Source organism: Salmo salar, chromosome ssa06, assembly GCF_905237065.1.
Source record: "Salmo salar chromosome ssa06, Ssal_v3.1, whole genome shotgun sequence".
Classification (NCBI taxonomy): Eukaryota; Metazoa; Chordata; class Actinopteri; order Salmoniformes; family Salmonidae; genus Salmo; species Salmo salar.
The window spans coordinates 45,688,902-45,702,753 of NC_059447.1; the positions used below are offsets into that span (position 1 = coordinate 45,688,902).

Here is a 13,852-nt window from a genome sequence, read left to right on the forward strand (position 1 = left end):
AAATGTTACTTAGCACAACAAAACCTGTCGACTCTGGCTGAAACAATCAAACCCATTCCCTCTTGCATACAACCACCCATGTGGTCCATTCAATTTAGGACATTATTAGCAATTGAATTATGTTTAATTTTATTAAAGTTATTTTCTGAGTGTACTGACTACCATCACATCTTTAAGGACAAACAGAGAACGTTTAACTCACAACCTAACATTGAGACCGTGAACCCCAATCAACACCCTCCTTCTTAAATGTGAATAACCACGAGGACATATTTTCAGGTCTTTAGCTTTCTTCCTCAGAAAGGTCCTGTGCCTCTCCCAGGCTTCCAGTAGTGTTATCTTTCGGGTATACCCTCCGCTATACTTTCACACTATGGTTGTGCCTTTCTTTACACATAGACCATTTCTGAACTAACCTCTTTGCTGGTAGTCCTTTTTAGACTGCTGGACGTTTTGCTGGATTAAGATGAAAGTTCAGCCTCACGCAGGTCGAATAAAAGTTCACATTCTAGTTGCACACCCGTCCCCATAGTCTAACTTCTCTACCCATGTGGATGTGTCCTAGCAGGGGCACAAGGACATTGTTCTACTGAATGGAGCCACTTCATGATGGATAGTTCTTAGAGAAATGAATGCCAGTGGATCACTGGGTTACATTCAAGTCACTGAACAGACACAGTCTAGAATGTAAATAGTGAATTGTTGCAGAAAGCTTCCTATATTATGGCTAGTTAAGTTGTCTTTAATGTTTATTACTACAATTACTATTTCTGTTAATTGCAGCTGCAAGACTTATTGGACATGACAACAAAATGTGTATAAAATCTCAGTAGTATCTAGTTCAAAGGAAACTACATGTTCACGACCGCAGCACTTCGAGGTGACTGTATGAGAACTAATTACAGAGCTGTCAGACTGTCCCATATTGTCCACAACTCGAGGACAGTGATTTTGTCCTTACTTGGACTGTCCCTAATACTTCCTATCGACTTCACAAGTACGTGATTCTATCCACACAAGGACTGTGCTCAGTGTAAAAGCCTGCCCTGCGCCAAGCTCAGCTTTGGATCACAGGAGGATCAGAGATCAGAATTGCAACACTATTGGACATGAGGGATTGCCTCGATGAGTTAAATCAGTCAGCTAATTATTTTATGCAGTTTGCATAGCTATGATGACAGATGATGAGCTTGTTCTACATCATTATTCTAATATTTGTTTTATGTATAATCTTTAGACTACAGACTGATCATTTGATTAGCTCCCCAAATCTATTTACCAGTAAGCATGTTAGGAAGATAACAATTGTGTGAGGTTAAATCCAAAGCCCCAAGTCTATGCAGAAAACCTCAATAATAACATTCTGTCCCTCTGCAACAGGGAGGCTCATGGTTCTCACCCCCTTCCATCGATTTACACAGTAATTATTAAAACTTCCCGGAGGACGTCCAGCAACCTATCAGAGCTTTTACAGGATGAACTGACATGTTATCCACCCAATCAAAGGATCAGAGAATGTCTAGTACTGAAAGCATAAGATACAGCTAGCTAGCACTGCAGTGCATAAAATGTGGTGAGTAGTTGACTCAAACAGAGAGAAAGACAATAGTTTTCAACAAATTAATTTCTTCCAAAATTAAGGTGAAGAGCGAGAGAGAGAGAGAGAGAGAGCTAACTATATTTCATAGTATATATACACTACCGGTCAAAAGTTTTAGAACACCTACTCATTCAAAGGTTTTTCTTTATTTTTACTATTTTCTACATTGTAGAATAACAGTGAAGACATCAAAACTATGAAATAACACACATGGAATCATGTAGTAACCAAAAAAGTGCTAAACAAATCAAAATATATTTTACATTTGAGGTTCTTCAAAAAGCCAGCCTTTGCCTTGATGACAACTTTGCTTACACTTGGCATTCTCAAAACCAGCTTCACCTGGAATGCATTTCAGTTAACAGGTTTGCCTTCTTAAAAGTTAATTTGTGGATTTTATTTCCTTCTTAATGCGTTTCAGCCAACAAGTTGTGTTGTGACAAGGTGGGGGGGGGGTTATACAGAAGATAGTCCTATTTGGTAAAAGACCAAGTCCATATTATGGCAACAAAAGCTCAAATAAGCAAAGAGAAGCGACAGTCCATCATTACTTTAAGACATGAAGGTCAGTCAATATGGAACATTTCAAGAACTTTGAAAGTTTCTTCAAGTGCAGTCACAAAAACCATCAAGCGCTATGATGAAACTGGCTCTCATGAGGATCGCCACAGGAATGGAAAACCCAGAGTTACCTCTGGTGCAGAGGATAAGTTCATTAGAGTTACCAGCCTCAGAAATTGCAGCCCAAATAAATGCTTCACAAAGTTCAAGTAACAGACACATCTCAACATCAACTGTTCAGAGGAGACTGTGTGAATCAGGCCTTCATGGTCGAATTGCTGCAAAGAAACCACTACTAAAGGACACCAATAAGTAGAAGAGACTTGCTTGGGCCAAGAAACACAAGCAATGGACATTAAAACAGTGGAAATCTGTCCTTTGGTCTGGAGTCCAAATTGGAGATTTTTGGTTCCAACCGCTGTGTCTTTGTGAGACGCGGTATGGGTGAACGGATGATCTCCGCATGTGTATTTCCCACCGTAAAGCATGGAGGAGGAGGTGTTATGGTGTGGGGGTGCTTTGCTGGTGACACTGTCTGTGATTTATTTAGAATTCAAAGTACACTTAACCAGCATGGCTACCACAGCATTCTGCAGCGATACGCCATCCCATCTGGTTTGTGCTTAGTGGTACTATCATTTGTTTTTCAACAGGACAATGACCCAACACACCTCCAGGCTGTATAAGGGCTATTTGACCAAGAAGGAGAGTGATGGAGTGCTGCATCAGATGACCTGGCCTCCTCAATCCCCCGACCTCAACCAAATTGTGATGGTTTGGGATGAGTCGGACCGCAGAGTGAAGGAAAAGCAGCCAACAAGTGCTCAGCATATGTGGGAACTCCTTCAAGACTGTTGGAAAAGCATTCCAGGTGAAGCTGGTTGAGAGAATGCCAAGAGTGTGCAAAGCTGTCATTAAGGCAAAGGGTTGTTTTTGAAGAATCTTAAATATATTTTGATTTGTTTAACACTTTGTGTTATTTTTATATGTGTTATTTCATAGTTTTGATGTTTTCACTATTATTCTACAATGTTAAAATAGTACAAATAAAGAAAAACCATTGAATGAGTAGGTGTTCTAACATTTCTGACCGGTAGTGTATGTTGTAAACTTTCATTCGTGGGCTAGGTTGTAGCAACCTCATGATGGGTATAGGGAAAATTCAAGCATCATGTAGTAGCCTAAACCTATACATTGAGCTGGGTGAATGGAATATGAATGACAGTCATCCAATATGCTGTAACAGAAATAAGGCCATGCACATAAAAACATAATTTTGTCCTCCCTCATCTTAAACGGCACCGACCACCACTGGTTGGGATGTTGTGATGATGAGGGTGAGTGACTGTGCAGATTTGCATGATTTTTTACCCCTGAGGTCAATGTAGGGACCTCACGTTAGAGGATGGAGTGGGCCTGCCTGGATCATATCATGGCTGGCCTAGGAAAGTAAATGGTTCTAGGGGGAGCGTGGTTCTTCCACCAGTACCCCTCTCTACATGGTGGCTGCCCAGCTGCTACAGACAATCATGGTAAGGCGTCGGGTTACAGTACCGGCGATGACTCTGCTCATTCCTCACTCACTAGCCCTCCGCTCCCTCCCTGCCTTACATCGTGCCGATAAACAGGCCGTTGGCATTCCGGCTCAGAGCTTTCTGACAGCTCAGAACTCTGCCACATTCTATTTCGCATGGGGTTAAAATCCTATCCACTCTGTTTACACGTTCTAGCCCCCTCCACCCCCCCTTTCACCCCTGCTCCTCTCCTAGCACTTGACTGCTTCCTTCAACACACACACATACCAACCCCTCCCTCCTTAATGTATGTGCCTGGCCTGTGACAACCCCTCTATCCTCCCCTCCTCTCCTCCTTCCAACATGTCGCTCCCAGTTTGTCTTGCATTTTTCCTGGCAGAGAGAGCTGCCTCTGGTTTCCCACCACTATTAGGCTACACTGCTCCATTCTGGTCCTGGTCTGCTGCTATGAAACAGGTCACTTCCAGATCCTTCACTCCTGTGAAGTCTGCAGCACGCACACAGCACATCAACAAGACGTTTAACATAATCAAATCAAACATGCTTTCTAAAAGAGTCCTATCGGTCTGTGGTTCTGTCTGTCTGCTTGCCACCCTGTCTGCTTGCCACCCTGTCTGCTTGCCACCTTGTCTGTCTGTCTGTCTGTCTGTCTGTCTGTCTGTCTGTCGTTCTTCCTTTCTGTCTGTCATTCTGTGGAGCCTACAGCACACACTCTGCACCCAACCACACCTTTAAATAATTCAAATCCCGTTTTCTTAAAGAGGTCTGTCTGTCCACCTGCCTGTCTGTCTGTCCATCTGTGCGTCCGTTCATCTGAGAACGAGCAGTGCTGATGTAAATATTGTGCTGATGTAAATAATATATTATTTTTTCCCAGTTCCACGAAAACTGCAACGATGCACCTATGCAAAGCCCTCACTCTGTCACTCAGATCCGTATTCCAGTGTCTGCCTGCCAGCTGAAAATCTTTTCCAGCATGTGTGATTGTGTAGGCTACCTGCACCTCCAACCTCTCTCGCTCTCTTCCCACCCACCAAAGTTCAGTCGCATCTGCTCCCTACACTTGTCTTTCCAAAGCATGTAAACATCTATAGCTTGCAAGCTCCATAGCAAGCTGCTCGAAGTAATTCAATGTCAAGCTAAATGTTTAAAAAAAAAAAAAGGTTTAAAAAGGAACAGAGAAGAACGATATAAACTTTCATTTCAGAACTTTAATTTACGGGTCGGAACAGTGAAGAAAAAACTCTACTACACAGTGCACTACTTTTGACCAGAGCCCTATGGGCCCTTTCTGTGTCAGGAGGTCTCCTTCGCGGAGTTGTTAACATGTGTAACTACCCTTATGTTGTAAACCCCTGGGCCCCAATGTGTGACCTGCAGCCCAGAGTGCCGGGGGGGGCTGTAGACGAAACTGAAGTCATCCAAACTGGGCACTATTTGATACCACAACATTTGATACTGTATGTAACAGCCGAGCAACAGGCAATAAGACAAACAGTGCAAAAACGTCTCTGCCAGTCAGCATCAGTTATATGGGGCCGTCAGCATATGCTATAAGAGGAAGAACAGGCACCTTGCAGAAAGCTTAGACTTTGTGTTCTACAGGGTGGTATTTATGCTTGAGCCAGCCCAGTACTCTAGAGATGCGCTTGTATGAAGTGTTGTGTCTCGTTGTGATGTGTGTTTTGTCCTATATTTGTATTGTATTTTTATTTATTTTTAATCCCAGGCCCCCATCCCCGCAGGAGGCATTTTGACTTCTGGTAGGTCGTCATTGTAAATAAGAATTTGTTCTTAAGTGACTTGCCTAGTTAAATAAAGGTTAAATAAATGAAATAAAATAAATGAAGGGAGATGTTTACACCGTTAGCCAAACGCTTGCAAGCTCTCCATATAGTCCCTCAAATAGACTAAAGATGACAGAAACCAATTTTCCATCCAACTATTTCATGCGGATGAATTACCTGACGCATGAAAAAAGTCATGACGGGGCTGAAGAAACAATTTTATAAATGCTGACAGCCAATTTGTTCCATCGACATGGTGGGATCTTTTTGTGTCGGTAAAATGTATTATGCGAGAAATGGCGTGGAAACACCTTTATGCGCAAATATTGATATAATAACCATCATATCGAAGTAAACTAGGAGTCACGCGATGATATGGTGTGTGGTCCTCCCACTACGGCTCGGGAAACCATGCAGTTTATTAGGATACAGATGGAAAAAGTTATGACGAGCTTCATAGGGTGGTGAATGTGCAAAGTGATGAGCTTAATACTCCTTTCCAATAAATATCGAGGGTCTTATTCTGCTGACATGACGATCGATGCTTGGCTGCCATTTGACAAATAAAAATAACATTGCTTTTATCCATAATAATCTCATAATGTACATAGCCTACCCGCACTGTATCTGCGAGCTGTTGGCTAGAGCACATGTGGCAAGACCAGAGTGGGCACGTTTACTATCAAACGCAATAGTGTTGGTAGTTTACTGGTAAACGTCAAAGGTTTCCAGTAATATACCCTCGCTTTGCAACCCTAGCTGCATACAATGTGGCCTATATACTACTTTCAAGCTAAGAAAATGTACGTAAATGTGTAATTTGAATACAAACCCTTTAAGATATTCTATACCCTAAACGTCATCTCAAGCATGGGCTAAGCACGGAAGTTTGCCTAAGCTATTATATAAACTTCATCTCAAGCATGGAGCTAAGCAGTAAGCACGGAAGTGCACTATACGTTGTGCATGTCAACATGCCGCGGTCTACAGGACTATTCTGACAAGAGACATACCGGAGGGATAGAAGCGGGTGGAAGAGAGGATACAGAGGCCCAATGTGTGTCACACTATCCAGCCAGGGAATGCAGAGTGATGGTATTCCTATCCGGAAACTAAGTTACACAGCTTTAGGCTTCTGGCTCCTGCGCAAAGATAATTTGGTAGACATTAAAGGCTGCCGGCGCTTACACGCAAGAGCGACAGGGAAGGGGGACTGGGGACAGGGGTGGGGGAGAACGGGGGAGGCGCTCTGGAAGGACTGGGTATGTATCCATGTTTCTGAGGCACGAGAATCAGGGTCAACTTCAACCACGTCCAGAAATATCATCCACCAGCCGAAAAAGTTTGATGTTTTCCTCAAGAGCAGCGCCAGCGACTGACCCCTTTACCCCTTTAATACCAAGAAAACTTTCTTTGTTAAAATTTGATTGGACCAAATGCAGAAGTCACTCTCCTAGCTTTTGTCTGTCCTTCCTAACTGTCAAGCGCCAAGTCATCTCATGGCACCCACTCCAGACCCACAAGCCCTCGCCACGCCAGATAACGCATGTGAACTCCATGAGATCATGTCGTCCCCGTTGTTCCACCGCGTGATATGAAATACAGCAGGACCGTCATCTCACAGGGAGCCACCCGTCACCAACATGTCAGAAATCCACTTATCGCTGCGATAAGGGACGCCACACACCATGCCGGGGAGCGTGTCGTGTCGGCCCAGGCTGTAAAGGACACAAACACTGGGAACTATGTTCCTTCTCTCTGTCCCCATGGCTGGCTGGCAGTACTCCCCCCAGGGGGTACACAGCACAGGGGTGGCCTTTCCTGATTTTTTCCCCTCTCCCCTCCCCCCCCGCCTGTGAGTTTCTCTTTCTTTTCTCCTGCTCTCATGGGGAGCCATATCTCATACCTCTCGTCCCTCTCTTCAACACCCTGTCACCCACTAGTCAACCCCACTCAGCCTCCTCACCCAGCAGAATGTGTTCATCTAGACCAGATGTAGCTGAACAACGAGCTCCAGCACACTCAGGCCAGAGGACACTAAGGCAGCTGCGTACTGCTCTCGAAACCCTTGCCCACCAGGGATTTTAAGTCCCTTCTAGCCTCTTTAATAATGCTGTACTGTACTGTATAGTAATACCTGAACTGTTCTGTGCCGGTTCAGACATGATCTTTTCACATTTGCCTTTCCAGCCTGGTTCCAGCAAATCTAAAGCCTGTAAAAATGTGTAATAACATAAACCTCAAACAGGTGTCACAGTCATAAACAGAACATACACATATCAAAAGGAATAATGAGAATAGCCCGTGGTTGAGTTTGCAAAGTAGCGCCATGATGTGTGTGTAGTGCAGATTATACTGAAGGAGGAGCCATTCATAAATAGGTACAGTAGGTGTGAGGTTTAGACCTCATCTTCAGTTGGTAAACCAATTCTCAGATTCCCCTTTTTCTATGGGGAGCTGACCAGAAGAGAAAACTGATTCCCTAACAAACTCTCACACCCTCTGGGTCCAAGTGTATATGAGGCGTCTGCCACTCTGCATGGCGCCTGCCTGCCTCTCCCGTTACCCCCTCTGACCCTCATCCTCCACCCAGGGGACACACCCTATTCCCACTACTGAGCTGAGCCAAACCAAGCTGTACTGCACCAGCCTGGTTACGCATCTACCATAGTTGCCGGAACCATGCTGGAAAGGACAATGTGAAAGAAAATATTATCAAGCCAGCACAATATTGGTTTGGATTGCCATGAAACCATGAATTGCGTAAGTATCTTTTCTACTCTATCCCACAACAGAGACCAACAGCTACAGGAACCTTAGAAACCGATTCAGGTTATCCCCAAAACCCAAGTACCCCTTCCCAGCACAAGTCAGATGGCCTTCTTTAACTGTCACACACAGCCCACAGTCACCAGAAAACACAAAGTCCCCCTTGGCCCTCCTCGACTCCACAAGCGCCAAATAGTTTTCCCTTACAAACTGACCAAAAACTTGTCTCCGCCAGTGACCTCCACAGAGAAGCCGCCAAATGACAGAACGACGTGTTTTTGCCAACATCGTCCCCTCGAGGGAAGGCGAACAGGCAGACGGCGCAACACAAGAGTCAAGGCCCTAGGACAACTCCCGAGGCCTCTCCACCAGCAATGTAACTTCAACGGAGGGGACAGTGCTGACAGTTAATAATACAAAAAAAGAGTTACAACCTGATCTACTGTACATGTCTAATGAGGGCAATCGGGGAGTGGCGCAAGGCCCCCGGAGACGTGCCTCCGTCAGTCTTGGACGCCAGAGGCTCCGATTTGCATGGTTTGGCATAGAGGGCTGGAGGAGCAGCGGTCAAAGCTTAGACACACGTATGCAGCATCTCTTCACCCCCCTCCCCTTGTGGCTGGAAATGAAGCCATCATCTCTATAAATAAGACAACTGGGCCTAGAGGGGCAGGTGAGACAGGAGCCAAGCTGGGGGAGACAGGTGCAGGTGTCCTCTAGGCCCCCCCAACCCCCTCAACACCTCCTCCTCTCCATCACATGTACCTGTTTGTGGGGGCATCCCGCCAAGCACCAGATACTTCTGAGAAGATCTTACTCACCCATACCAACTTCTGACACTGTCATACTCACTCATACCGCACGCAGACATTTTGTGCGTTTTCATCTTTGAATAACTCTGTCAGACAGACACACACGCCCGAGCACGCACACGCGCACACACACCACACACACACACACACACACACACACACACACACACACACACACACACACACACACACACACACACACACACACACACACACACACACACACACACACACACACACACACACACACACACACAGAGAGACTCTAGCCCCATACACTTAACTTTCACATCTAACTCTTCTAACCTGTTGCACTGGCAAAGAATCACTCTCAATTTCACTTGCTGTTATCACTCTAAGCCATTGCTGTCAAAATCAGTCAAACCCCCACACATATCTTCTGCCTGTAACAGAAGTACTGCAAAGCACTAACACACAAACACAGTCTAATATGTGCCTCCCTCTGACAACGATGCGATGCGATGCACCAGCACAGCAGCACGGTGGGCCGCAACACAAAACCAAACCACAGAATGCCCGGCAGACAAAGCCAGCTGAGAGGCATTTCCCCTGATGCAAATAGCACCACTGAGATGGACAGAGATTCGATACAGGGTTGTCAGGATATAATGGTATCATCATCAAAGGGAATTCCCCTCCAACCACACACACACACACACACAGTGAGCTCCTCCAGCGAGATGAGATACAGTGTCCTGTGCTTTTAGTGAGCTCCTCTCCCTTCTGATCTGAGAACACACACACACACACACACACACACAGACAGACAGACAGACAGACAGACAGACAGACAGACAGACAGACAGACAGACAGACAGACAGACAGACAGACAGACAGACAGACAGACAGACAGACAGACAGACAGACAGACAGACAGACAGACAGACAGACAGACAGACAGACAGACAGACAGACAGACAGACAGACAGACAGATAGAGGCGGCCATGTCTCCTTCTCCTCCGGTCTGAGATAAAAAAAAAAAAAAAAAAATCTGATGGAGCGCCTACGCAAATATAGCCCAGCTAGCTGCCGAATGCAATAGGATGAGGCGTTAAAGACTTCAAACGACGGACACTGTGTTCTAATGTTCAGCTTCTGCTTCCATCTTTCACATTGCAGAAAGAAACGCGCATGTGACAAATTGGGATTATGCTGTGACCTTTGACTCCTGACCTGTGAATTTGATAAGACCTTGATTGTTTTGATAGAGGCTTCCGGCCTGGGATTTGTCATTGAAATAAAGTAAAGGAGTTTGAAGAGGAAGTAGACATTTTAAATACATTTTCATGATCTATACCAGGGGTATTAAACTTTTACCCTATGAGGCCCGGAGCCTGCTAGTTTTCTATTCTACCTGATAATTAATTGCACCCACCTGGCGTCCCAAGTCTAAATCTGTCCCTGATTAGAGGGGAACAATGAAAACAATGCGGTGGAACTGGCTTCGAGGTCCAGAGTTGAGTTTGAGGGATCTATACTATACTGGAAGTTCCGAATCACAAAGTGGCATGCACTCATCCATCATCTATGACGTACTCTGTAAAACAAAAAGTTAAAACCTAATAAAGGGTACACGCTCACCATATGCAAGTTAAGATGTACTCTAAATTGAGCACGGCCGGCCAGACAACGTTTCCACCATTGCCTGCTCTACATCACGTTAAAGGGAACGTTCTGGTTATTCACTGACTCCAATCTTGATGCTTTTCACACACGCACCGGTAGTAAACTGCTAATTCATTTTCTGTAATGGACATACACAGTTGTCTCCTGTGTCACGGCATAAACGCCGTGCTATGTCCATGGCATGTTAACCTGCTGAGCATGCTATTTCTCCAAATCACAAGTTAAGACGTCCCCACGAGTGTGTGTGTTGTTGTATGTTTACATCCAAAATGAGATTTGTCCTACTGGTAATGAGAGAAACTGCAACAGAATTTTAAATAACGGATTACTTACGGAACTGACAGAGAAATATGGTTCATTCATGCAATTACCAGCAATTATAGGCTATTGCTGGAAATTCTTGGCTAAATCCAAACCTCTGAACTTTGTGCCATTTGGCTTATAGAGGACCTTATTTTGTTATTGATAACACAGTCAACTATAACACATGTTGAAAGAAAAAACATGATCAAGGATATATCACACTCTAAATATTTGTTGATATCCATGCAAGTGGGGTCAGACCAAAAATGTCCATATATTCGGTGTACAAAACTGTGTTGAGAGGACCTACTGACCACAGGTGAAATACTATGAAATACATCACAAGACTATGAAATACATCACAGAGCAAACTTATACTCAGCAAAGTCCAATATGGTTTCACCCCATGCTTATAAAATTGTGTTCAGTATATCCCATAATTAACCAGCAACTGAAGCAACATGGTTAGGCTATGAAGCACTGGGAAAGTAATGACCCATGGATGACTCCTTATGTCTTTAGGAAGCTTAATAATATACATTTTCAATATAAATGACCAATGTGTCAGTAATTTAAATCATGATATCATAGAACTGGATCACATGACTAGTAAACTAATCGACTGTAGCCTACTTGGGTGAGACAGGTGTAGGCTTGGCTATGTAGGAAACCGGCAATAGCCAAGGCACTACACTTGTTTCTATAGATAGGCTATAAAAATTACTTCAAGATGTCAGTGATTCAATTATTTACTTGGCAGGAATAAATTCAATCTTGTAAAGCCACCGGCCATGTTGTCATGATCGCACCACACTGTAAACATAGCAAGAAGATTATGTGAAGTTCAAAGCCCCAACTGACAGACTGACTTCAAAAAGTTCAACGGCACTTTTCCTCCCACGCAAACGAACCGCTCAGTGCCCCCTCAGCAAAAGACCACCGCGGCGCTAAAAGATGACCGACAACTCGGTGTTTCTGTTTACCCAACCTGGTTTACCTTGTCCTGTAACAAAAAATATATGTATTTCCACAAAAGCCAAGTAACCCGGTGGTAAGTCTTCTTTCAAGCCTTCGCTGATAACCTTTCCTCCTTCTCAGAGACCGTCCACGCTGCAGGACAGCTGTTGCTGACGCATGGGTGTCTTGAATGAAACCTGAGAGTTCTCTCAGGTAGGATCATCACTTAAATCCAAACTTTTCACACTTTGACAGCGGCTCGTTTCTCGTGCTTTAGTAAAGATAGGCTAATGCACTACGAAAGTTTTTTTTTTTTTTTTTTTTTTTTAAATCTATGACAATTGAGGACACGACAGCAACATTTACTACAGGAATAATAACATTGTAATGCAGTCTTGACTTGAGGAGTATTTTAACGCGCTGTTCCCAAACTTTGTGGGATGCAAGAGAACATTCAAGACTATCCATTCCTATGGCTATCCTGAGGTCGTCATTTAAAAATACTTAAAAAAAAAAAAACAATACAGGCGAGGAATATTCTGCTGCCTACCACTCTGACTGGCCTGTTCTGCTTTTTCTCTAGAGTGGCCTAGATAGATTGTCTATGCCACTTTTCAAGTGGTAGTCTTTCTAAAGCTATTTTTTAAAGTATTTAAAATGGTGTTATACAATTTAAGGGAAATTTGAGTGACCGGCACTTGAGTTAATGTAATGTTATAACCTACACATGCATGCATATAGGCTACCTGCACTCTAACCTATATAAAATAGCACATGCAGTCAATCACTGCATCCTACATTACACAAATATTATAGAGATTTCTTCAAATGTTATTCATTTTAAGAAGGCATATTTAACTCTGAAAGGCCTAAAACTCTTCAAACAAGGGAGCACTGCACAAGAACGACTGTCTTGTGAAGTGTGTCTGCCTGGCTGGGTGCACAGTGGGAGACATAGCCAGCCGTAAATGAATAAACATTTACACTCTGAACTTGCTTCAGATGGATGTCATTAAATCTGAAGGATAGCTTTATTTCCCAGGTGTTGTATATCACACATTTTGAATAATCATCTTAAATTGTAGTTAATTATATCAATTATGCCATGTCACATTGTGCATAAACACATGTTTGATTGTATGAATTTACATAAAGTTGCTCTATAAATGTACTCAGAATGTCATCAAAGTCTTGATTAATTAAATAGTTTTTTTTTTTTTGTCTATTGCACAAGCGTGTTTTTTCATATAGCTAGCATGGCAAATGAGTAGTTTGAAGATGCAGTCTTTTTCTGTGCAAACAGATAGTATTTAATCTCACGACAAGACAAAGTCACATTGTAACATAGCAATTATCACCAAGCGATCCAAAAATGATGACATAATAATCTTAAACCAGAAATCTAAACACAATATTTATTTGGATCGAGTTGATTTATAAGGAGTCTATTTGTGGATCTGTTATTTGGCTTACATAAATCCTTCTGGTTTGTCAATAACCAACAGCTATTCCCTTGGTCAGTACAACTCCAGTAATATGATCTACCAACATTCGGGTGAGAACATACCCAGTTTCTCACCCAAGAGCAAGACAAAACAAAACTCCATCAAAGGACCTTATGAAAGAAAGCAGTCCAGATATATAAACGGCAATGACACATTTTTATTCCATTTAGTAATGGGTCATGACTGTGCATATTTACCCTTAATCTGTACTGTGTCAGTACTGTGCCAGTATTCATCCCATTATCATTCTCCTTGTGGATAAAAACAGGAATGAGATAATTAGTATGAGAGAATAGATTGCATTGTAAATGGACTGGATGAATTCCTTCACATGGATAACATGTATAACCCATGTATCATGCATATAATCACAG

At 43.3% G+C, this 13,852-nt stretch overlaps 1 protein-coding gene across 2 annotated transcripts in view; it reads right to left on the minus strand.

Annotated features, from left to right (window-relative positions):
• Positions 1-12,186, minus strand: part of LOC106607460 (sodium channel protein type 4 subunit alpha B) — a 55,772-nt gene extending 43,586 nt beyond the window's left edge. For both annotated transcript variants that reach the window (XM_014204434.2, XM_014204433.2), the window contains exon 1: positions 12,014-12,186. The gene's annotated coding sequence lies outside the window, so the exon portion shown is untranslated. The remainder of the gene's footprint in view (positions 1-12,013) is intronic.
• Positions 12,187-13,852: the final 1,666 nt, after the last annotated feature.